Below are 26,125 nucleotides of genomic sequence, written 5' to 3'. Positions count from 1 at the left end.
TTGCTCTGGATCCGTTTCCGATGACCAATTCCAAGTACAGTCTAAGACTGGCCAGAGCCTTAACGCTGTGTTGGGAGGATAGGCAAGATATTTGCGTTATTAGGTTGTCATAGCGGAGAACGGAAGAACAGAAGTGAGCTCTTTATTTTGCCAAGTCCAGGAGAAGGATCAGGTCCAGAGAAGGGCTGTGATTTACCCAAGATCACCTGAAAGAGCATCTGGCTGAAGCGGGAACTTTCCAAAAACGAATTAAAAATGACCAGCAGGCATGTTTGTTACCTTGCACCATCAGGTTGAGTGTGTCCATTGGCCTAGTAGTATTAAAAAGGGAAGACATATTTTCTGCATGTTTCAAGGTTTAGCCCACTGACTCAGCAAAGACCATATTGCCAAAAGGCAATTTTAACAGAAGTTATGGCAGGAAGGCACTTATTTTACCAGTTTAGTGCAGCCCTAGATTTCGGGGAAATACCATTTTGTTTCAGAGAGACCGTGGTGGCTATTTATGCACAGCAAATTCTTGGGCCCTGAAATATTGCTTTGTACTTCCTGTCTTTCTGGGCTGCCCGTGGCTCACAGTAGAAGAATCCTTATATTATTCTGAAAGTAGCTGGTCAGTGGCTGTATTTTCTCTTCCGTCCTTCCATCTCTCTCACTCATCTGGTGTTACTTCTTTGTGTTTGGAGGAAGGGTCTCTGATTCCATGCAGCCCTCGGAGGTGTAGACACAGGGCACATCTGTCTCTTTGCCCCAGAACAGGACAGTTGTGCCTCTGCGCGTCTGAGGGGGCTCTAGCCTCGTTCTCAGTTCTCGGCTAGAATGGGGCCCTGCGGGAAAATGAACCCGGCCAGCCTGCACCCTGACTGTGGCTTTTATTGGCTAACCTTTTGCTTTTTTTCCTTGAAATACAATTCATCATGGTTCATCTTTACTTTTCAGTTTTTCTTTTCTTACTAAGTATCCATTTTGAGACACTGTCCTTTGAACCAAGAAGATACAGTTCTCTAGAAAAACAGACTTCCGTTGTTGACCAAAGGGGGTGGACCCTTCCTTTCTCCCTTCTTCATGTGTCTCCTTTCCTTTTTATTTTATTTTATTTTATTTTATTTTATTTTATTTTATTTTATGAGAGCATGAGTGGGGAGAGGGGCAGAGGGAGAGAGAAAGAGAGGAAGAGAGACAGAGAGAGAGAGAGAGAGAACCTTAAGCAGGCTCCATGTTGAACACGGAGCCTGACATGGGTATCAGTCTCACGACCATGGGATTATGACCTGAGCTGAAATCAAGGGTTAGACACTCAGTCAAGTGAGCCGCCCAGGCAAACCTGTGTCTCCCTTATCCTAAGCCAGCCACCTTCACATGGAGAGCCTGACTGGCTCTCAGAAGACATTCTTTCACTCATCAATAAATACTGAGGGTCTGTATTAAGAAAGTTGACCAACTGCCTAGTTTACCTGGGACTGTCCAGGTTTTAGAACGTAAGGCCCCGTGATGCAGGAGACCCCTCAGTTTTGGGAAAACTCGGCCAGATGGTGACCCTAACTGTAAGCAGAACACTGCCTAGGAACTGGGTATATACCTGACCATCAGCTCCTCAGGCACTCAGTGAAGCTGAGAAGTTTCAGATTCTTACACAGGAAAGCACGACATGGGGGGAAGGCAGTTCACTAGAACTGAGGAGGAGCACTGGTCCCAGTTTGACTGTAAAAGAGGCAGGGCTCACGGGTAGATCGCTGAACTTCACTTTGAAGAGTAGAAACGTTGGAGTTGGTGAGGCACCTGGGTGGCTCAGTCGGTTAAACATCTGACTCTTGGTTTTGGCTCAGGTCATGATCTCACAGTTTCATGGGTTCGAGCACCACACCAGGCTCTGTGCTGGCCATGCAGAGCCTGCTTGGGATTCTCTGTCTCCCTTTCCCTCCACCCTTGCCCCACTAGCTCTGTCTCTCTCAAAATAAATAAGTAAACTTAAAAAAAAAAAAAAAAGAAATGTTTGATTTGGTGTTCTTTGACTTTTTGACAACCCAGATTCTATAATTCTATTTCTAAAGGAGTGTGAGGAACCAGTTCACACTGATTCGTATTCTTAGATACGAGGCAATAGATAATAAGGTTTTGTTGACACTTGCTGATGATGCTAACATTTACAAGGTCCTTATTCTGTGCCAGACACATCCATTATTTTATTTCATCCTCACAACTTGTTGAGTTAGATGCTTTCTTTACTGTCCTTTACAGAGGAGGGGCTCAAGGTAAGTAACATACCCCAAATCACCCAGAAAGTTGTGGATCAAAGGTCAGAACCTGGGAAGTACCCGGTTCCCAAGCCCAAACTTGAACTGTTGCTCTCACTGGCTAGGGATGAGTCAACAGTTGAAATGAACAGGCTAATTGTTTCTCCTCAAAGGACTGGGAAAAGGAAACAGTGGCCATTTGGAACGAGATCTTTGCATTCTGGGCTGCTAAAGGTTATGGTTCCCCAAAACAGAGCATGGTATTTGAGAAATTTGGTGTTGTTAGCTCATAGTAGGGCCGCTCCCTGCTCTTTAAGACTCAAAAAGGTGTGGTGGTACCAACTGAGAATTAGAGCATCCCCCATGCCTCTCTCTTCCTTCCCTATTTTTGGAAGCTTTAGGGTAGTTGCAGGCTCAGAGGGTCACTGTCAACTGCTCCCACTGTCTCCTACTGTGGGTGTGAAAAATGATTCCATTTAGATCAGGCTTGCCTAAAAATGTGCATATTGGGGGGTGGGGTGGCGGAGGAGTGGAGGAAGATTCTTACCACACGATTCTTCCCTTTCTTTGGAAGGGATGATTTGAAATACAAACAAAGTAAGTCTGTGGGGTCACATTCACAGCAGCTGGTAGACTTTCACTTAATTAAACTACTGTGATTGCTTTCTTCATACATTTCACTCGCCCCATTCCCTTCCTTTCTGACTCCTCATAAAGGAAATATCGTTGGAGGGGGTGGGGTGGGGATTAAACGCTGTTAGTCTTAAGACCAACACGAATTAACAACATTTATTTTACTGTGATTGTCTACGTGAAGGTATGCAGAAGTAAATTTATATTCTGAGAATGTGACTGCTTCGGACTGAAAAAATTCCATTAAAGGGAATTAACAGTTCCTGGGAACTCACCGTCATCTGTTCTAAATTCCCCCAGTGAGTCGTGAAGCACCAGGGCTGGGGGCAGGAAAGGACAGCAAGGGCCAAAAGCTATGGCCAATTGCACTGCCAGCCACGGGCAGGATCATTCGAAAACCCAGCTCTGGCCCATTTCCTCTCCTGCTGCCAAACCCGGGACAGGTCTCCCTCCTGCTGGCCTGCTGCGACAAGGTGAACTCCCTAGGCAGGCGCAGAAGACATTCTGCAATCTGGCTCCACCTCTCTCCGGCCCCTCCCTCTGCCCCTACTCCTGTGTGCCCAGGCTGCAATCCTAGTCCCCTGTCATTCTTTCCACACTGCTGTGATTTTTTCACAAATGATTCCCTTTTCCTTTAATGCCTTCCAAACCTACCACACACCCCTCCTACCAGGTGAATTCTTCTCATGCTTTTAGTTGAAGACCAAAGCCTGCCTCTTCCGTGAAGCCCGTCTGGACCTCCCCAGATAGAGTTCGTCTCTCCCTTCCTTGTGCACCCATATGACTTTGTACATTTTGATCTGAGCGTTTATCACAGTGTGCTGTAATTTTTTTTGGCATGGGTGTCTCCTCCATCAGGCTGTGTCTTGTTTATCCGTGTTATCCCCTTCCAATTGCAGAGTCTGGCATAACGTTGCACATGGGAGGTATGTAATAGATGCTTCTTGGATGAGTACATTATGGCTGTTATGAGGCTGTCAGTTGATATTTAGTGTGTGTTTACTATGCGTAAAGCGTCACGCAGGTGCTGTATATGCATGTGTATTGAGAGAGAGAGAGTAAAAATCTGAATGATGTGGTTCACGGTCCTTCAAGAAACATAATATTCTGCGTGAGACAAGGGGTTAAAAAGCAAAGCAAAATGATCAGTGCAGAGAAAGAGGTGCCCGGTTCCGGCAGCTTAGAGGAATAGGAGTTGGCCTGGGGCTGCGGTGTGAAGGAGGCACCACCAACTAAGTGGTGTGTGAAAGGATGTTGACAGATACAGAAATAGTGGAGGAACGGGGGCATCCAGGCTGAGGGAACAGTATGAGCAAAGGCATGAAGATAAGGGCATAGTAATTTCCTCGGAACAAAGGGCCCGAGAGTTCTGGTCTTGCCATAACTATGGGGACCGCACACTTAAAAAAAATCTGAAATAAATCCCATTAATATCAATAAATGCGTTTTCCCTAGTTGCCTATATTTGCATTCTTTGAGCAGGAGTGGCGATTAATCATTTCCAAATTGCTCAAGGATATGAAGCAGGGTGCTCAAAAGTCTTTAGCAGCAGGGAATGCTTGTTGCAAATAAACTGTTTGCAATTTACCTTGTGAGCATCATTTCTGTTGGGACCATGCAGCAGATAACAATAGCAATGGGTGTTAGCTCAGTCCTAACAGAAACCCAGAGAAAATGTTCATAGCCATTTTCTCTTGCAAACAACAGTTTTAAAGGGCTTGGCTACAGTTCTAGTGACTTTCAACATGTAGTCAGAAAGCACCCACCATCATCAACAATACGTACGAAGCCCCTAGTTGTTACAATATGCTTTGTACAATATGAGGCCTGTTGAAGCAGAATTTACGTAGATGGGCTTTCCTGCATTCTCTAGAGGTGTTCCCATGTTAGACTCTGTTGGGTTCCTGCATGCAAGGACTTGGAGATGGCAGAATAAAGACAACCAGCCAGCAACGGTCTCTTACATTTCACCCTTGCTCTTCAGAAGTCAACATACCTTCACGTTCGTTTTTTCAGTTTTCCATAACCTGGTGGAGTGACTAGAACGTGAAAGAGGGTCCTCACTTTATAGATGAGGAAACCAAAAAGCAGAAGGGATAAATCAGTCTCTCCCACACACAACTGGTTATTGCCATGGAAAGAGCCAGAACTCTTGCCTTCCGACTTCGTGTACATTGCTACACTACAGGTGCTCATGAATAAATTGACATCATGTAGAGGGTTGTGGAGATGGGGAGCCAGGGTAAATATCTGACTGCCATGGAGATCAGCATAAGAAAGTTGACAATTACATGACAGATGGGAGTGACTCAGAGGAAGCCTATAGCTCACCCTTAAGGACAGAGGCCCACTAGCATTGATAGACCTGATGCTCATGTAATAGATCTATTCTCACTAGAATTCGGATTTAAAAATCTCTAAGCCTTTCACAGGAAACCAAACAGCATCACACATCCAAGGCAGTAGATAATAACGGCAGTAATCATAATGAACATCTGTAGAGTGTTTCATCTATAGCAGGGACTGTGTTAAGAGCTTTATACCCACTGTGTCCTTTAATGACAACCCTGTGAGGACGGTGCTGTTACTGCTCATGTGTTACAGATGAGGGAATCGAAGCTGACGTCGTTTGTCAAGGTTTCACGACTCCTAAACCACAGAGCTGAGAACTGAACCCAAGTGGCCTGCCCCCAAAGCCCACATGTTTCCAAGACATTATTCCAACGCCTACATGTCAGCTATGCCGTCTGTGGGGTGAGGCAGTGGAAAATGTGCAGGAGTGGAGGGGGTTGAATCTGACCCTGAAGATTGAGTTCAAGTGTCAGACAACATCTGAGAAGGCAGAGGGCATGGGGAAGCCCACGGTCACAGGAAAACAGAACCAACCAAGGCTTTTCTCACTTGACTTCTCCCCCCCAACACTGCATCCCAGTGAACAAATCTCTGAGCAGGCAAGTAAAGGGCATCAAAGTGCCCAGGACCAAACTGGTTCGAGTATTTTCTCACCCCTGTTTACCTCTTATTCTTCAGAAGTTTATTTCTGCTTTTTTGGTTCTGTTTGAGGGGTAATTTTCTAGGTCTTGGTTTGGCTGCAGTAGAATTAGATTTCCATCCTTTTGAATCTTAGGCTGTTTTTTTTTTAAACTCTTAAAAACCCACTCCTTTTGAGGAGGCAAAGTACACATTCCTTAAACATGAGTGGGATGGTCTGTGTCTCTCCAAAATTTTTGTGTTGAAACCCTAATCCCGGTGTGATGGTATCTGAAGGGGGGAGGGTCTTTGGGGGTGATTAGGTCACAAGGGTGGAGCCCTCAGGAATGGGATTAGTGGCCTTATAAGAAGAGCCCAGAATGCTAGCTAGCTCTCTTTTCTGCCATACAATAGGAAGTTAGCCATCTGAAACCCAGAAGAGTGTCCTTCTCAGGACCTGGCCATGTGGGCACCCTGATCTTTGACTCCCAGCTTCCAGAACTGTGAGAAAATAAGTTTCTGCTATTGATAAACCACTCTGTCTATAGTGTTTTTCTACGGTAGCCCAAACTGACTAGGGCAGTGGGATATCCAGAGTCTTGCCTCTCAGAGGAGAACACTTTCTGTTCACCTCCACGTCCTGCCTCTCTTCCCAAAGCTTAGGCGAGAAGCAGAGCCCAGCTGCCCTCCTGAGAATCTGTCATTTACTCTCTATGGACTTGACCTGTTCCTACTGAATCTCAAAAGAAATGCTATGCAGCAGCCCTTTGAAATGAAATGCTTTTCTATTGAACCAGAAAATAATCACATCCTCCCATTTACTCTTTAGGGTACAAATTGATCTGACTTGATTTGTCAGAGAGCCAGAACTGCAGGCAAATAGACGCCGGAGAAATCAACCAATCTTTTAAGCCAGCAGTAATTGTTCCTCCTGTCGCCCAGCTAAATGACTTGTATCTGGAGGAGATGCTCAGAATGAATCAGAATGCCCGAGGTGACAGAAACACAGGGCATTCCAAAGTGGGCTCTAACAGAGTGTTTCTTCGTGTCTTACAAGGGTTTGGTTGTGTGTTTCCACCCTCTTTCCCTCTTATCCTGTCCCCTGGGGCTAGTGTCATTGGGCAGAAACCAAAGGTGATGCATGTGTATAACAGCGAGGAAAAACAGTTTGTATGAGGAGAGAAGAGATGAGTAGTGGTGTTTAATCTGAGGATGTACTTTCTTGTACCTCGGTCGTTAGCAAACCCGGGAAGTTCCTTTAGAATAGGCACCGCAGTGGAAGGGGTGGAGTCCCTTTGCTGGTAAGCTGTTGGTCATCTTTAAATTTTAAAAAAGGAAATAGTTTAAATATACAAGGAAACTGTGAAAAAACTATAACCAATATTCATGTACTAACTACTGAGATTTGCCATTTTGCCATCCTAGCGTTGGTAACCCTCCTTCTCTTCTTCCTTCTTCCTTTCTTAGAAATAAAAGGTTGCAGCATAGCCACATCTCCATATTTTCACTCTGCTGTGTTATTCATTTCTCTTTCTTTCCAGAGAGAACTGGTATCACAATAATCGAATTTATCTTTCTTGTTCATTAAAATTACTTTCACTATGTAGATATATATACAGAAAGAATATGTCGTCCTCTCTGGGGTTGGGCTTTTAATATTAACTCTTGTGGTTTTTCTATAAGTATCCTTTTAACACTTTTTTACATTTGACATTATATTGCAACTTATCCATACTGATACCAATACATTTAGTTCAATTATCTTAGCCACGGCATTGTATTGCTTTCCAAATTATTTCACTCTCCCCTATTGATGAACAGGCTTTTCCCTACTACAAACCGTGCTAGGATACATATTCCTGTTGAGGTCTTCTCAGACCCAAGTATGAGATTTTCTCTTCTGAATATATAACCAAGAATGGAATTGTGGGGTTATAAGGTAAGCCTTCCTTCAATATCATTGACTATTATCAAATTCGTGAACTGGGCACTTGAAAATCGTTTATATGGCTTTCTCCTAATGGTTAGACTAAAAAGGAATAAGCCGTAGGAAACCAATATGACAAGATGTAACAAAAAACTAGGTGAATCAGGCCAGTTGGGTTTATTCTCCATAACCTGGTCCATGATATATATGGTTGTATTTCCCTTCTTGAAATAAGAATATACTGCCATCTGTTTCCTACTTGAGGTAAAATAGTGCCTGAATTAGCATTTTCCTATATTCTCTCTATATCTATACATGCCATCTCTATATATTCTGCCATAAATAGATAATAGGCAAGTAGCTGGAAGAGAAGTCCTAAGTGACCCCTCTGAGCTCCAAACTTGCATTCCATAACTTTACCCTCAAACTTAGTGGAAATATATACCCAGCTTGGGAAGTTACGTTCGTTTTGCACCTGACCTAAAACACCTGTAGGAAACCAGCTCCTGAAAAAGGAAGGATGTACAAAGCACCTGGATGATATCAGAACATCTGGTGCAGGTCATGGGAATCTCTGACAGATCAGGAAGAGAAACTGAAAAAGATCTTAATTTCACTGGGTAAACCAGCCTGTGTGTGCATGTTTGGACACATTCCCTTTGATGCTGCAGGTGGGGCCTCACCCGCTGAACCTCCTCTCCTTCTCCCCAGAGGCTCCCCTAGTTATCTCAAGGAGGTCCCCAAAGTGTTGGCGTATCTTGGCATCTCAGTTTGTGTGTCAACTCCTTTTCAGGGGCCCTTATCTTTGTATTGGGTGACTGGGCTCTCGGTAAGAATGGGGCCCTAGTAAGCACATCCATAGTCTTCCCTCTGAGGGAAGCTGCTTTGTATGCATGTTGGAGTTGAGGCGGGTGAAGAAGAGCAGAGAGACTCTGTCCCCAGCTCTGTCTCCTGGGCTCTAAAGCAGCACGTGTGTGCCTAGATTTCCTCAAGTTCTTCCTTCAGCTCTGGCATCATTCCCTTTTTTTTTTTTTTTTTTTTTTTTTTGAAATTCAAAATTAGTCCTTTGCAACAGGTTTGAAGTCAGGGTGCAGAGAAGACTACCCCATCCTTGCCGTTGTCACCTTGCTTTCCCATCTCTTCTCTGAGGCACCCCATGTCGGCACCCTAAATCCCGTGTTTGCCCAGTTTAAACCCCAAAGCCCGCAGGCATAGCCCTTCATGGCAGTGGGGAGATAGGACAGGACTATAGTACCTTTGAGCATAGTTCATACATCCTTGCTGCAGTTCGAGCAAGACATGCCGTGGTATCAGTTTTGTATTAGTTACGTAGGTTTAGTGTCGCTAAACATGTGAAGAGGCCTTTTGGGGTGGGGAGCATTCATTGTTTTTCTCACGTGGCAGATCAGCAACACAAGCACGTGCAGTAACCAGACTTGTGAATGGAGAACAGAGCTGTAGCTACACAGAAGGAAAAGCTTGATGGGAGCTTAATCAACTCCCTCCCCTTCCCCCACCATTACTTAAAACACAGAATCGCGTTTGAAGGGTCTCTAGATGATCTGTTCCCAGCATCCCACCTATTTTAGTTATCTACTGTTGCATAACAAACCATCTGAAAATGTAACGACTGAAAACAACAATGATTTCTTATTTCCCACAATTCTGGGGTGGCTGAGTGGTTCCTCTGCTGTTTTCACCTCACTTATGTGGGACTCACTTATGTGGCTGTACTGAATGGGGAGGGCGGGGTCCAAGATGGCCTCCTTTGTGTTCTGGCAAATGGTCCTGGCTGTTGGCTGCAGTGCCTCATTCTTCTCCACGTGTCCTCTCCTCCTAGTGGCTGGACTGAGTTCCTTACATGGTGTTCTCAAGGCAGCGTTTCAAGAGGGAGGAGGCTGCAAGGCTTCTTGAGGGCTGGGCTCAATATTCGATTGGTGAAAACAGGTCACACGGCCAGGCCAGATTCAAGGCAGAGAAACAGACTCCACCCCTTGAGGAGAGTTGTTGCACAATAGTGTGGCCATAGTTTTCCATTTACTACATCACTCAGTCCTTGCGATAGCATCTCTGATATTGGTCTACTTGAATAAGATTAGTGAAGGGGTCCTTGTTTTTCCCTGAGGAAACCTGCTTCAGATTGACCACCCACAGCCTTCTCCCTTCATACAAATACCCCTTTGGTTCAAAATAAGCTTCGGGGTCCCATGCTTCTTTATCCAGTCCTGGGGAAACAAAACATTTAGTGGGATGAGTGAAAGGAAGTACACATTTAGGACACAAAGATGGAATAACTTCTTCTGTCCAAGTTCTATTTGAGCTAGGTATGCCTTTTGGGGGCGACAGCCTCATTCTGAAGGGCTAAATTGGGCCAGTATGGGGCTGAGGGGAAATAAAACTAATGAGCTGACGGGGCCTGTACCTGGCTTTGTCTTGAAAGGAGAAGGATAAAGCGGGCCCTTGAGGATTCTAAGTTGTTCAGCTTAGTTCACTGGAGCAAGGTGACAGATAAATTAGTTGGGGAGCTAGTCCTCGTCGGGAATAAAACGTACCCAGGGCTATATATCTCTCAGGAAATTAAGTATTGTCGTAAGTAGTTAGATGGCATGATGATAAGGAGAGGTGAAAAGATGCTCACGTGGTTTTGGTCTAGCGCCTCATTACTTGTAGTGTGTTCACTGGGACGCTGGGAGAATCTTGGGCTCACCCCAAAACTACTGAATCAGAATCTGCATTTTTAACAAGATCATCAATTAACACGTATGCTCATTAAGGTTTGAGAAGCGTTGGCCTAGAGGGCCTTTCTGATACCATTAAATCATATCCCATGGGAGGCCCCATGTAAAACTGGCCTTACTTCCAAAAAAGAACTGTGCTTGGTACCACCCAAGGCTTTCTGGGAACAGAGAGGGCCCAGTCTCACTAGGGGCACACGTAGTCTATGGCCCCTTTCTCTAAGCAGGAATTCTTAGCTATTTTTTCAGAAACAGCTTTAGTGAGACGAAATTCACATACCGTACATTATGGTATAATGCATATCCACTTAAAGTATGCAATCCAGTGGTTTTTAGCATATTCAGAGATAAGTGTAACCACCATAGTCAATTTTCAAATGCTTTTATCACCTCAGGATGAAACCTCATATCCTTCAGCTATTACCTCCTCCCACCCCCACCATCCTTCTGTCCCCCTCTTCCATCTCTACCTTAAGAAACAGCTAATCTACTTTCCTGCTTCTGGGCTTTCATACTTATGGAATCAAATAGTATGTGATTCTTTTTCTTTTTTTTTTTTTTTAATTTTTTTTTTTCAACGTTTATTTATTTTTGGGACAGAGAGAGACAGAGCATGAACGGGGGAGGGGCAGAGAGAGAGGGAGACACAGAATCGGAAACAGGCTCCAGGCTCTGAGCCATCAGCCCAGAGCCCGACGCAGGGCTCGAACTCATGGACCGCGAGATCGTGACCTGGCTGAAGTCGGACGCTTAACCGACTGCGCCACCCAGTCGCCCCAAATAGTATGTGATTCTTAACTACTGTTTGGATCATGGACACCCATTGAAATTCTGCTGGAAGCCATGAGCCCTCTCCCCAGAATGTACACACATAACTGTATACCCCCCCAGAATTTCCTAAAGTTTCATGACTCCTCTGAAGCCTTTGTCCAGGGAGCCGACCGAGATGAGCAACTCATGCTCTGCGGCCAGTCAAAATGGGTAGGTATTGCCAGCAGGTCCCGCTCTGGTTTGAGCAGCGCTGGCAGAAGGGATGAACCACGCAGGGATAAGGCACACAGGGTTCTCACTAAGGTGGAAAGCGACTAACGCAAAAAGCAAAAAACAGGCACCAAGTGTTTACAGAGCTAAAGAAACTGTGTTTAGAACACATAGTTTGCCGAGGAGGGAGTGATAGTGAACAGATGTGTCATTTGTAATTATTCCTAAAGATGTTAATTATGCAAATGGAATCTCTGATTAGGGTTCTAAAAAAAGAACCCCATATATTACGGGGTGTTGGATGTGCACAATCAAGCATGCTTGCTGACTGTTCCTCTAGGTAATCACTGTTGGTGCCAGACTCATCACCTGGGGCTCTTGTTTTAAAATGTGCCACCCTGAGAGCCAGAGAGGGGTTCCGTGAAGTGCTTTCCAACTGCAGAATGTCAAAGCTGGAAGCCATCTTGGAGATCATGGAGTACAGCTCTGTCCTCGTAAAGAGGCAGAAACCAAGGCCTAGAGAAATTAAGCCACTTGTCACCGGTAGCACAGGGAGAAAAGCCCCCGTCTCTTACATCATCAATTCGCTTCTCCTTGCCTTATTGTGTCAAAGAGGACATAAGGCGATTATCAGCATTCTATTCGGAGTCTACTCTGTGGAGTGAGGGCCAAGGCAATGCTGTGAACCAAAGATCTCCCTCACCCACCGGGGGTACACATGTCAGTATGTGCGTAGTAGGGAAGGGGAAAGTGAGTAACTGGAATGGCTGAGGGGTTTTATTCTATTTTTTTTTTTAATTTTTTTTTCAACGTTTATTTATTTTTTTGGGACAGAGAGAGACAGAGCATGAACGGGGGAGGGGCAGAGAGAGAGGGAGACACAGAATCGGAAATAGGCTCCAGGCTCTGAGCCATCAGCCCAGAGCCTGACGCGGGGCTCGAACTCACGGACCGCGAGATCGTGACCTGGCTGAAGTCGGACGCTTAACCGACTGCGCCACCCAGGCGTCCCGAGGGGTTTTATTCTAAGCTGTGCTGTTCAATGAAGGAGCCAGGCGCTAGTCATCTGTGACTGTTTAAGTTGAAATTAAATAAAATTTAAAATTTAGTTGCCGTAATCGTATTTTGAGTGCTCAGTAGCCACTTGTGGCTGGTGCCTCCCATATACCGGACGATGTAGAACATTTCCATTACTGCGGCAAGTCCGACTGGGCAGGGCTTTCCGGAGCCTGGTGTCAGATTTTCTGAGTCTGAGTCCCAGTTCTGCCAGCTTCTGTGCATTAGTTAGCGTTTCCTAACCTCAGTTTCCTCATCTGTAAAATGGATACAAACACAATATGTGCCTCACTGGTTTGCTGCGAAGATTATGAATGTAAATGAGACAATGTGTGTCAAGTGCTTAGTAAAAGAAGCTCGTACTCGTGAAGCACTAAATAAATGTTGTTATTATCCTCATGAAGCATCTCAGCATCCTGCTGAAGACTATGTTTGGGGAGCCTGGCTGGCTCAGTTGGTAGCACATGTGACTCTTGATCTCAGGGTTGTGAGTTCAAACACCATGTTGGGTGCAGAGATTACTTAAATTTTTAAAAAAAAATTTTTTTTAACGTTTATTTATTTTTGAGACACAGAGAGACAGAGTATGAACGGGTGAGGGTCAGATAGAGGGAGACACAGAATCTGAAACAGGCTCCGGGCTCTGAGCAGTCAGCACAGAGCCTGACGCGGGGCTCGAACTCACGGACTGTGAGATCATGACCTGAGCTGAAGTCGGACACTTAACTGACTGAGCCACCCAGGCGCCCCAGAGATTATTTAAAAATAAAACCTTAAGAGAAAGAAAGATTGTGTGGAGAGGCAACTTGTTTCCTGGAATAATAAGGACTTGCTCGCTCTGGGCATGGGTTTCCAACAAGCCTACGTCTTCGTTGGGTTGTGGGGGAAGGAAGTCAGGAACATGGAGATGGAGGCGGAAGAGAGGGAGGCGGGGAGGCGGGGGGAGGGAGGCCGGCAACATGGTGTGATTTGTGAGAAGCAACGGAGGGCAGCGAAGATCACCCCACTCGGCAAGGCTGTCAAGGGCTGGCCCGACAAGAGACATCCACCGGTCTGTGCGGCTGTTTCCAGACTCCTCACCTCCTCACGTCCATTGTACCAACTGCGTGCCTGCTTGTCCACAAGAGGGAGGCGAGGGAAAGGAGAGAAAGAAACCCTAAAAGTCCAGCTGGTTCTTTGCCGGCAGCTCTGGTCAAAGGTTTGCTGCGGAGGAAGATGAAGTTCCCGATTAAAATAAGACTGCCTTTCACAAAAGCCAGCAGGTCTCAGCTGTGTTTTCCCCGAACCCCTCACCTCAGTAGAGAAGATTTTTCCCAAAGGCTGTGTCTTATCCAGAAAGTCATACTTCATGGCCTCTCCGGAGGGCTGGGACCGTTTTCACACCTGCCTCGAGGCTGGGCCAACGTCCCAGCCACCCTCAAGACGGCTTCACAGGCGCAGAAGGCAGAAGGTGTGAGTGGAGTGGGGAGCGTGGCGGTGATCCAGGTAATTTAGCCACATGGCCTGCCACTCCACAATATCGATGGCGCTCCCAGCTCATAAAGCATTGTGTGATGGGCTCATAAAGCTTTGTGTGAGGCGTTGGGAGAAGGTATTAAAAAATAATTCCCTCTGCCCTGAGGGAATTTTCATCTCATTCAGGAGCTGGTGAGCCAAAGGACAAAGGGGCAAAGGGGACTTAGGGTGGCCAAAGAGGAAGAACATGGCAGTAGGATCTACAGATGTATTTTACTCCCTGGTCTGCCATTAATCAGCAGCATGACTCTGGCCAGTTACCACGGTTCTCTGCGCCTCCTTGCCCTCATCCTGAAGAAACTTAAGCTGCCGGACTGCGTGATTGTAGAGTTCTCCGTGTCTAGAACTCTGATTCAGACCGGGGGGGGGGGGGGTGGGGGGGTGGGGGGGGATGTGACCGCCCAGGCCAGAAAGGAAGAGCCTCCCACTGGGGTTGTCAGATTTATCACATAAAAGTATAGGATGCCCAGCTTCCCCTAGCACATCTTTTTAGTGCGTGGCCCCACGCAACATTTGGGGATGTTCTTATACTACGAGATGATTCGTTGTTTACCTGCAATCCGAATTTAACTGGGAATTCTGTGTTTTGGCAAACTGCCTTCCACCAAACAGGTCTGACCCTCTCACCATGAAGGGGCTTGTTTCTGCCTTTCTCCATCCTCTTGCTGGGACCTCTCTGGCCACTGACTGACGAGGACAGCTGTGACTAAGGCAAGATCTTTGGCTTCCACTCAGGCTTTCACTGGACTCCAGAGCTGAGGGCTCTCTTCCCCTCCTCTCTTGCATAAGGGAAGGAGCAGGAAACTCTTTCCTGCTACCCACTGCAGACCTCATCCCTTCCGAAGGCTGAGAGAGCGAACTTGCAGTCAGTTCTGAGGGCGTATTCATCACAGGCATGCCAAGGGCTCAGGCCCCAAGGTATAGATTTGGGAAGGAAGGAGTGGCCCCATTTGTCCTAAAGTTTAACCTGTTGTCCTCCCATCTAGCTTTTACCAGTGAAGTCTGCCTTTGGGCTATTATTGGGTGTGTGGTGGCCTAAACTGACACTTTCCTTCTAACTGGGCCAGTGTGTGTCTGTATTTTCCTCTCTGGCCTAAGGGAAGGGCTTTGGGTCCCAAGCCTCTTACATCGTTGTTGTCTGTAAGATTCAGACTTCTTGGCCCACTTAGACTCAGCCTCATTGATGATAAAAAAGAAAAAGCGAAGTGGATGGCATGTGACATCACTAGGCGGGGGTAGGAGGAAAGGATCAGATATAGGTCATCCTGGTACATGTCTTATTTATTTATGGAAATGATCCGAGAGCTTCACGTTGTGAGTAATGGCTTGCGGCATGAAAGAAGGTGGGGAGGGTTACTCAGCCCTGATGTTTCCAGTTCCAGACGTTTACCTGAGACAGTTATCAGAAGGTACTTCTTTAACGTTTATTTATTTTTGAGAGACAGAGACAGAGCACGAGTGGGGGAGGGACAGAGAGAGAGGGAGGCACAGAATCTGAAGGAGGCTCCAGGCTCTGAGCTGTCAGCATAGAGCCCGACACGGGGCTGGAACCTACAAACTGTGATATCATGACCTGAGCCAAAGTTGGATGCTTAACCAACTGAGCCACCCAGGCGCCCCTATCAGAAGGTACTTCTTGAAATCCTTTCCCAGTGGAGGTTGTTCTTCGATCATCGGCGTTTTTATAACTCAGGCTCTTACATCCTGCCTGGATCTTTGCTGCACAGCATTGTGACTGCAGGCCTCCTATACTTGGTTGTCCTAAACACAGATCTGATTATATCACTACGCGGCCTGAGTCTTAACTCTTTTCTACAGAAGCGAGTCCAAACTCCTTAGCATGCTACACAAAGCCTTCCCGGACTGATATGACACTCTTCAGATTTCAGCTTTTCTCCAGCTGTCCCCTCCTTGCTCCCAGGCACCCAGATACACTGCTGGCGGTCTCCTGAACATTCTCCCCCACATCTCCAAACCTTTGCACATTGTTGGCCCGTCTACTTCGAATACCCTGCCTCTTCTCTCTTTGGAAAACATTGTCTCTTGAGAATGAACTCAAGTGTCAGCTCTCCAAAGCCTTCTTGAATCTCCCTCTCCCTGGCCAAATATCTGTTCCCTTCCTCTGTGTTCTCAGAGTCTGCCATATTGCCTTGTAACCATTGGGCTGCCAGGTGGGAGACGCTCGTCAGGTATAGGACAAACATCTTGTATCCTTCATCTTTGTATCCCTTCTTCAATGTCACACGCCTCTCCTATTTCCTCTATTACAGTGCCTGTCGCAGAGGGGGGGCATTCAATAAATAATTGTTGCATGCATAAGGACAAAAGAATATGGCCCACCGAGCTGATGTTTGAGTTGTTTTCATTGTGTGATGTGTGTGAATAGTCAGACCAAATAAATCTTCAGGGTGGAAATGACTGCATTGAAATGTTAGTATAGGAACATACTGCAGCCCATAAAGACCCAATAGATACTGTAATTTAAATGAGGGATATTAAATCTTTATCTCAAGGCACAAATCAGAATGGAGCCACAGCATGAAACACTTGTAATAGACTAACACCAGCATTAGGGTCAGCATTCAGTAATCCTTCTTTCTTTGGGGTAGAGAATGCCTACTTTGGTTATGAAATCACATCTCATCGACATGTGTATTGTGACTATAACTTATCAAAGGGATTTTTCTTTCTTTGTCCCGTGAGATCCAATAGATGCGCAAAGCATCTCTATTGGCAAATACTTCGTGAGAGGCTCTAAGACTGATCACAGGGTCAGGGGCATTTATTTGGTACTTTGCCTATACGAAATCTGGTGTGACACCTCTTCTAACACTTGATTTCCTTCAATACACATGGAGCATAAGTTTAGCTCTCAAAGTCTGAAGATCTTCAGGGGCAACCCCACAAAGCTAGATGCACTCTGGAGAAAGAGCACTGGACTTGGAGTCCAGGTTCTTGTCTCAGCTCTGTTACTAACCAGATGTGTGGTCTTGGGGAGGTGACGCAACCTCGGAGGCCCTCGGCTTCTCAATCTTCATGACAAGGGGGCTCTACTCGTGACCTGTGAAGATATTTCTCTGTTCTGTCATTTTGATCTTACGTGCTCCTCTGCAGGGACAGATTGACCATGAACTTAATGGAGCTTCAGCTTCAGGGCTCTTTGCTTGCGTAGCTCCTTCCAAAGCTACGCCCCTCTGATGGGAGGGGCCCCATCAGAGTCCTTGACATGGCTATATATTTTTATAAAGTTTCAAAAGTAAGATATTTTGACAGAAATTGGTTAAGACAGCTGCCTCTTTCTACTCCCCACCTTCATTACCATTCCCCAGGTGTTGGCCAGGCATTTCTGGCATCCAGATAAAGGGAAGCTGAGTCGGGCATATGTTGATTTTGAGTTTAATGATATGTCTTTATGCAGGCTATCGTTACTTCTGGAGATAGTTACACTGTAGCTTGCTGTTCTCGTGTCCGTGTGGCCCCCAGGAACATTTCTACCACCTACTGTGCTGGTTTAGTCACCACTGTGGCATGAAGAGGCAAAGCCATACCTGGTGTCATAGAATGAACTTGATCCTACGACCCTTAGCACTGGAAGTCTGTGGGGAGTGGGGGTGAAATGAGTCTTGAAATGTGCAGAGCCAGAAGCTGGTCTGTTGAAAATTCTTTCAATCATCAAATGTGTAAAAGTAAATAGAGGAGTCAGTTCTCAATGATGCCTTAAAAAAAAGGGGGGGGGGGAATATTCTTTCATCAAGAATATACTCAGTAGTACAGTATATGCCATTATAAACATACTGTTTTCTCTTTTCTTTTAAATTACAAGTGCCGAAAATAGAATTTACCAGAAAGCCTGTGTTTGTAGGAACAAAAACCATAATACTAGTACTGCAAATAGTAAGTCTGTGATGTTGCAGGTTTTATGCATCTCAAAATAAGTCTTAGCATAACTGACTCATCTTGTCTAGATGAATTCTGCAGGTTTCAGAAATAGCATGTAATATTGATACAGTGCATCAAAAAGCCCCAAAGAACCAAAGGGTCTGGTGACAGAACTCCTATATTCATCAGCAAGGCAATGGATGTAGTTAGAAGAGTAATTTGGTTATCCTATTACGTAGCTCAATATATTGTAGACACAATCTAAAAATGTATTTGATGCACTCCCGTGGATGCCTTAGTTTCACATTCATTTTGTATCAGTTTTTGGAATGGTTGGTTACGCTAAAATCCAAATACGAAGGGAGGGATGTATCCTCCTGGAAAAGGAAGAAGACCAGCAGAAACTTCAAAATATGGAAAACTCTCTTATTTGATCACAACAGAAGCTAAAAATTTTGGTGGTCCAAAGCATAAAGACAATTAGGAGCATGATGGCAAAGAAAATATACACAAAATGATAACAGAAGAAGGAAATTTATGTGAATTGGCACATTCTAGGGCAAGAAATAGAAAAGCAGAAGAAAAGAGCACCTGGGTGGCTCAGTCGGTTGAGCGTCCGACTTCAGTTCAGGTCATGATCTCACGGTCCGTGAGTTCGAGCCCCGCGTCGGGCTCTGTGCTGACCGCTCGGAGCCTGGAGCCTGCTTCCGATTCTGTGTCTCCCTCTCTCTCTGCCCCTCCCCTCTCTCACTCCATCTCTCTCTCTCTCTCTCAAAAATAAACAAAGGTTTAAAAAATTAACAAAAAAAGAAATAAGCAGAAGGATGGAAGTAATGGCTCACACAAAGACGTGGGCTACAGAAAGGTTAATAGAGTGTCATTGCTACAAAGGGTATTTAAAACTAGTGACTGCACAAGAAACATGAAATACCATGACGCTTTTAGCTCACAGCTGAAAGACACTGGAGAGAGCTTATCCCAGATTTGACAAAACTCTAAAGACTTGACATGACATTGCATGTAACGAGTTGGAAGTTGAAAAAAAAACTTTTTCTAAATTATCAGTATTAAGAAAAACATTTCTCGGAGACCGCATTACCTTTTTCGTCTCTCTACAGATAGAAAAATTATAGAACAAATTGTTAATCATATAATAAGATGGCTAAAAATTTAGAAAAATATTATAGATGGGTGTTATCAGTTCAATAGTATACATGTTTTGTCATTTTTCCCCCTGGATTCTGTGATGTTTGTGATATTTTCAGCTTATGGAAGTTAGTATTTTATTGTGACTTATTCCTTCATTGTAAATGAATATTCAGTTTGGACTCAATTTTCATTTGTAATTTTGTATTCACTTTTGGTAAAAAAAGGTTTCCCAAATTATATGAGCTTTAGGTCCCACAAAACCTGGATGTGTTGCTGTTCATCTGACAGCATCCTTTATAGAGCAGAGCTTCTTAAACTTTAATGTGCATGCGGATTCCGCAGGGAGCTTGTTAAAATGCAGCTTCTGAAATTCTGCATTTCTAACAAGCTCCCAGGTGTGATCTAGGGAGCACACTTTGGGAATCAAAGATCTAGAACAATGTTCATAGCTGGCTGTGCAGATCACTTGTGATGCTCTTAGAAAACATGCATACCCAGGCCCCACCCCTCTAGATTTTCCCTCAGAAGGTCTGGATTAGGGCATTACAGTTGTATTAAACACCACCACCACCACCACTTTACAAGTACAGAAAGATGCCCTTTTATTTTTTTTTAATTTTTTTTAACGTTTATTTATTTTTGAGACAGAGAGAGACAGAGCATGAATGGGGGACGGTCAGAGAGAGGGAGACACAGAATCTGAAACAGGCTCCAGGCTCTGAGCTGTCAGCACAGAGCCTGACGCGGGGCTCGAACTCACGGACCGTGAGATCATGACCTGAGCCGAAGTTGGACGCTCAACCGACTGAGCCACCCAGGCACCCCGGAAGATGCCCTTTTATATGCCATTGGTGGGAACTTAAATTGATGCAACCATTTTGGAGGTTGATTAGGCAATATTTTTTAAAAAAAAATTTAATGTTTATTTGAGAGAGAGAGAGAGAGAGAGAGAGAGAGAATGAGTGGGGGGAGACAGAGACAGAATCTGAAACAGGCCCCAGGCTCTGAGCTGTCAGCACAGAGTCTGACGCGGGGCTTGAACCCACGAACCGTGAGATCGTGACCTGAGCCAAAGTCAGATGGCTAATCAACTGAGCCACCCAGGCGCCCCTGATTAGGCAATATCTTCCTGGAAGAGACCAAAACGAGGTCAGCCGGCAAGGCAGCCTGGGAAAGAGTCCCACACCAGGGTCATAAAGCAGAGGATGGGGGAGGATGGGCTTTGGCTGAGAGCACTAGATACATGACTGGCACAGAATACATTTTCTGTGATGTAGTAGTTCCAATTCTAGGAATTTATCCTAGTGATATTTATATGTATCAAGATACATGTGCAAGATTGTTCAATTCCATATTATCTGTAATAGGGAAAAATCGGCAGCAACCTACATGCCCATCAATAAGTTATACAAATTATGGAACGCCTGTACAATGGAGTAACAATAGTTAACATTCACTAAACAATTACTCTGTGCCAGACATTGTTCTAGATTATTTATAAGTATTAACTAAATTACTCTTCACAACTATCATGTTTCCATTTTGCAGATGATGTGATTTATATGCATTGACATGGAAAGCTGTCCAGGGATATAATAGGCACAAAACATGTAGCAGAATATTAAGTGTGATATATTATGCATTGCCAGTATAATACACTAGCAACAAAAAGAAATACATTCCATTGGGATGCACACTCCCTGGGAGATAACTACTGATCCAGAACAGAAACGAAAGGACATTCACTTACATCAAACAAGCTGTTTTCATGCAATGTCGTTAACTGGTAACACGTTCAGAGAGAGACAAAATAAAAATGATCAGGTCGATTTTGTGTTTTAGAGTATGCTATCAGTCAGTGGTCAAATAGGTAGGCATTCTGAGTGATGGCGACGCTAAGGATGATGGGAAGAACTGACCCACAGGTGTTCCTGTATCTCGTTTCTTTTAGCACACACGCTAGGGAGACCTACGCCGACGCAACTTGCCCAGGCTTTTCAGCTCATCCAAATCTTTGCATCATGCTGTTTCACCATCGTGACACCATTCCTCTTCTTTTAGTCCACAGCAAGTTCTTTTAAAAAATGTTTGTTTTTGAGAGAGAGAGAGAGAGAGAGCATGAGAGAGGGAGGGACGGGGGGGTTGGGGGGGGGGACAGAGGATCCAAAGTGGGCTCTGCATTGACAGCAGTGAGCCCGATGCAAGGCTCAAACTCAGGAACCACGAGATCATTCATAACCTGAGCCTAAGCCAGATGCTTAACCAACTGAGTCACCCAGGCGCCCCACACAGCAAGTTTTTAAAAAAATACTTTTTCACGGGCACCTGGGTGGCTCAGTCCGTTAAACTGTCTGCCCCTCCCCTACTTGCTCTGTCTCTCTCTCTCTCTGTCTCTCAGAACGAATAAACATTAAAAAAAAAATTAAAAAATATGTATTTTCAGCATTTTACGGTGGGAATTTTAAGATATACAGAAAAGATAACATAAATTTATAGGGAGCATTGAGCCAGATTGCATAGTTAACATTTTACTGCCTTTGCTTTATCGTGTGTCTATTTGTCTTTCTATGCATCCAGTGACCCACCTCATCCGGGGGACGCATTTCAAAGTAAGTCACTGACATCAGTCAACTTATGTTCCCCTAAATACTTCAGCATGCATATCAATAGCTATAGTTAAATATTTGTTTATAGTGCTTTTTCTTTCCTTTTGAGGTAAAATTGGTACACAAAAATGCACAAATCTTAAGTGTACCGTTTGATACGTTTTAGCGAATACCTACATTTGCTTAATTCAAACCTCTATCCAGAGAACACTTTATCATACCTGAGAGTTCCCTCATGCCTCTTGCCTGGGGCACTTCTCCACCTCTGTATCCATCCCCCCTACCCAACGACTGCTCTGATTTTTTTTTTCCACCGTTGATACCTGTTCTAGAACTTCATATAAATGGAATGATACGATATGTCTGTTGTGTAATGCTTCTTTCACTCAGCATAGTGTTTTTGAGATTCATCTATGCTACTCCTTGTGTTAATAGTTTGTTCCTTCTTACTATTCAGTAGTATTATGTTGTATAAGTACAGGACAGTCTGTTTTCCTACTAATTGACATCTGGGATCTTTCTGATTTATTGCTATTATGATGAAAGCTTCTCTAAACATTCTTGTACAAGTATTTGTGTGGACATACTTTCATTTCTCTTGGGAAAATACCTAGGAATGTAATTACTTGGTCAGAGGAGATCTATCTATATCTATATCTATATATCTATATCTATATCTATATCTATATCTATATCTATCTATCTATCTATCTATATGGGAAGTAATTCTACAGAAGTAATGCTTGTTCTTCCTGGTTCACCAGGAGGCACATGTTGTCACCTCTTCCCACCACTCACCTTGATTACTTGATCATGTTGTCTGTTGAGTCTCTCCCCCCTAAATTCAACATTTTGGCTTTTATAATTGATTAGTGTTTTATGGGAACATATTCCGAGATTAATCGATCTTCTATTCCTTATTAAACTTCTAACCACTGGCCTTAGCATCCATTGACTGAATCGACCACATTTATGAAGGTTGCCAGATGGTGAAATGTCCAGTTCCATCATTTCTTCCATGTTTATTCGTTGGCATTCTACTAGAACGCTTTCCTTTTCCCTCAATCATTCATTCATTGTGTATATGAATATGCACACATGGATTCCAATTTTATTCAGTGGGTTGTAATCCATTATTACTATTCTTGTTTGAGCATCTATTTGCCCCAGATTTGACCCTATCACGCTGCCTCCTGTATCCTTTTGACATCTCCCCATCGTTCATGAGCATTTCCTTATTTTCTGGCATAAATGATGTTTCAGGTTCAACTTGTACTTTTCCTGTTGCAGCCCTGGAATCCACCATTTCCCCAAGGACATCTAGTTTCTTCTTCTTTTAAAATTTTGGAGAGAGAGAGAGGGTGGGGAGGGGCAGAGGGAGAGAGGAGAGAGAGAATCTCAAATAGACATCATGCTCACTCTGGAGTTCAAAGAGGGACTCGATCCCATGACTCTGAGATCATGACCTGAACCCAAATCAAGAGTTGGACACTCAACCGACTGAGCTACCCAGTCTCTTCTCTAGTTTCTTTTAATACAGGACATTTAGGGACCACCTGACTGGCTCAGTTGGTGGAGTATGCAACTCTGATCTCAGGGGTGTGAGTTCAAGCCTCACGTTGGGTGCAGAGCTGACTTAAAAATAAAATAAAGGGGCACCTGGATGGCTCAGTCAGTTAAGCATCTGACTTCAGCTCAGGTAACGGTCTCTCGATTCACGAGATAGCACCGAGCCTGCTTTGGATCCTCTGTCTTCCTCTCTCTCTGCCCCTCCCCTGCTCTCTCTAGACAAAAATAAATAAACCTGAAAAAATCCCCCACAAAAATATCAATAAATAAACAAATTACTAAAACTGGCTTAAAAAAATAAAAGACATTTAGGAACCGACATGTAGGCACTCAGTGTGTTAATTGGTAGTGGGGTACATTGCTTTTAGGCTCACTCACTCAGTGGACAGAGATGGGAAATGTATACTGTACATTATATGTGTATATGGGTATACACGTGTGTACACATTTTCATCTGTGACTATTTCTGTATTTATCTGTCTGTCTGTATATATTTACACACACACATACACACACACACAGACACCCACTAATAAAACCATAAGTTCATACTGATACCTCAGCTCCAGTCCAACACCTCAGGGTTCTTTCTAAACTTCCTGTTTCAGTTTATAAATATCTTCTCTGGCAATGAGAATTTTGGCTCGTATAATCCTCAGTGTATTTACCTATTTGCTCAATCTCCCAACCACACCAGCTGTCTTTCTCCTGCTCAGCTCCACGTCCCACACCCTTCCTGCCTGGTGCCTCACCCCTCCCTGCCCTGGATCCTTGGGGCTCCCTGTCCACCCTCTGTGTGGCTTCCCAAACGCTGTCACTGCCCTGTGACTTCAGTCGTTATGCTGACTTCTCCATGCTGGGGGTGGAAGGGAAAGGAGCCTGGTGAACGTTTTGGAGGCAAAAAAAAAAAAAAAAAGAAAACGAACAAAATCCACCTTCTGTGCCGTGTGCCGTGGTTCTATTTCCCAGCGCCTGGTCCTGAATTTTCACGAAGGGAAGCACTTGTGATAGAAGGGAGAGATTGAGTGTAGTAAGTTACTGTCTTATTTAAGGTCCCAAAGGAAAGATTTTATACCAGGCTATCAGAATTACCACCTGTGCCTGCTGTGGAATCAGGTCCAAGTGGTCACACAGTGTTGCCCAGCAGGGGCTGAGGCGGTGCCATGACAAGTGAACGTGCTTGTGGCCTAGGAAGGGGTTAATCAGCAACAAGGAGTAGCAGCAGAAGCCTCTGCAGAAGAGCTGGCTGTCCTTGGGTGGGCACAGCAGAGGAGGATCCCAGCTGTCCGCATGTGTCCTTGGCGTGTGCGAGGTCTCAGCTGTGACAACCTTTCAGGCAGCGATGTCGGGCTTTCCCCCGCTGACTTGAGCTTCATGGGCGCCTTCTCGTCAGAGCCCTTGCCTATCACCTTAGGGGAGAAACACTGCAATAGTTAGTTTCACATTTCCGAGTCAGAGAAATAAGCTGGCTTTGGAAAACAGTCTGCTAGCCCTTTCTGGAAATCGTAGGAGGGGAGCGCACCTTGAGTGCACTAGGCACCATGCAGACGCTGGTTCTTTCATTTCTAGCTTGGCGTTTACTTGTTTCCCCACTGCATTCCTTGCACTCACCGGAAAGCATAGAATTTTAGCTTAGTACAGATTGGGGGGCACAGAGCTGGGCACTCTCAGGGTCTGCCTTTATTTCTCTCCACTCCACACTCTCTCCACTTACCTGGAAGCCCACTTAATCTTCTCTGCAGTATGCTTCATTTGCAGGCTTGAGGCAGCTCATGACCTAAGACAGGGAAGGCAAATGTCTTTCAATACAAATGGCAGCTCTGATTAATTGTTAGTATAGGCTGTATGGTAAAGGAATTTGATGCCTCTTTAGGGGTCAGTGGGAAAGAGTGCTATGATTGATTAGTGATGTCTGCCATGAGCATGGAAGGGAGGAATGGGATTAATGAATGCCATTTTTGCCAGCCCCACCTTAGGATTTAACCTTACGTAGCAGAAGATAGGTAAGATACTCTTGCCGAAGGGAGTTAGTAATTAATTTCAAAACTGTCTGATTGGTACTATGTCATGTCTATTGGCCTTATTTATTTATTCATATTTTATATTTTAACACATGTGTTCCTTGATTAATGACAAGAAAAGAAAGGGAGAGGGGTGCCTGGGTGGCTGAGTCGGTTAAGCGTCCAACTCTTGGTTTTGGCTCAGGTCATGATCTCACAGTCGTGGGATAGAGCCCTACATCAGGCTCTGTGCTGACAGTGTGGAGCCTGCTTAGGACTCTCTCTCTCCCTCTCTCTGCCCCTCCCCCCTCTCAAAATAAATAAATAAACTTTGGGGGAAAAAAGAAAAGAAAGGGAGAGAAATGAATATTTATTGAGCATCTATTAATTGTCAGTTACTTCTTTTGGGAACTTCATGAAATATATCTCACTATATATTCAAAGGAATTCTATAAAATTGGAATATTAATCCCCTTCTTAAAATACTAAATAAATTAAGCCTCAGAGAAGTAAAATATTTGCCCAAACCATAATAGAAAATTTTGAATCCAAAGACGATACTTATTCTGATATACTTGGGCAGGGGTTCCAATCTTGGGAACTTATTAAAGTCTCCTGGGGAGATTTTTTAAATATTTGAAAATTTTGATGACTACGTCTCATCCTGAATTGGTTACATCAGAATCTCTGGGGCAGGGGAGGCTCAGGCATAGGAATGGTTTAAAAAATTTCCCCGGTGATTCAATTCTGCAGCCAGCGGGGAGGACTGTGATGCAAAGGGAGTAGGAAGCAGGACAATTAGAAATCAGGATGCCCGCTCTGAGCCCAGCTTTTCCTTTTGTTTTTTTTCCCCCGTACTCTATCTAATTTA

The 26,125-nt window shown here is 44.6% G+C and overlaps 1 long non-coding RNA gene across 1 annotated transcript; it reads right to left on the bottom strand.

The window, feature by feature from the left end:
* Window positions 1-23,575: 23,575 nt before the first annotated feature.
* Window positions 23,576-25,037, bottom strand: LOC123579733. Its single transcript, XR_006702925.1, has 2 exons — window positions 24,969-25,037; window positions 23,576-24,663 (listed from the first exon to the last, which is right to left on the bottom strand). It is a non-coding gene; the product is annotated as an uncharacterized LOC123579733 (long non-coding RNA).
* Between the last annotated feature and the right edge of the window lie 1,088 nt (window positions 25,038-26,125).

The sequence above is a fragment of the Leopardus geoffroyi genome, chromosome A3 (genome assembly GCF_018350155.1).
Source record: "Leopardus geoffroyi isolate Oge1 chromosome A3, O.geoffroyi_Oge1_pat1.0, whole genome shotgun sequence".
NCBI classification, from domain to species: Eukaryota; Metazoa; Chordata; class Mammalia; order Carnivora; family Felidae; genus Leopardus; species Leopardus geoffroyi.
Note: the sequence above shows the minus strand (reverse complement) of the source record. Positions and strands in the feature narration are given on the sequence as shown.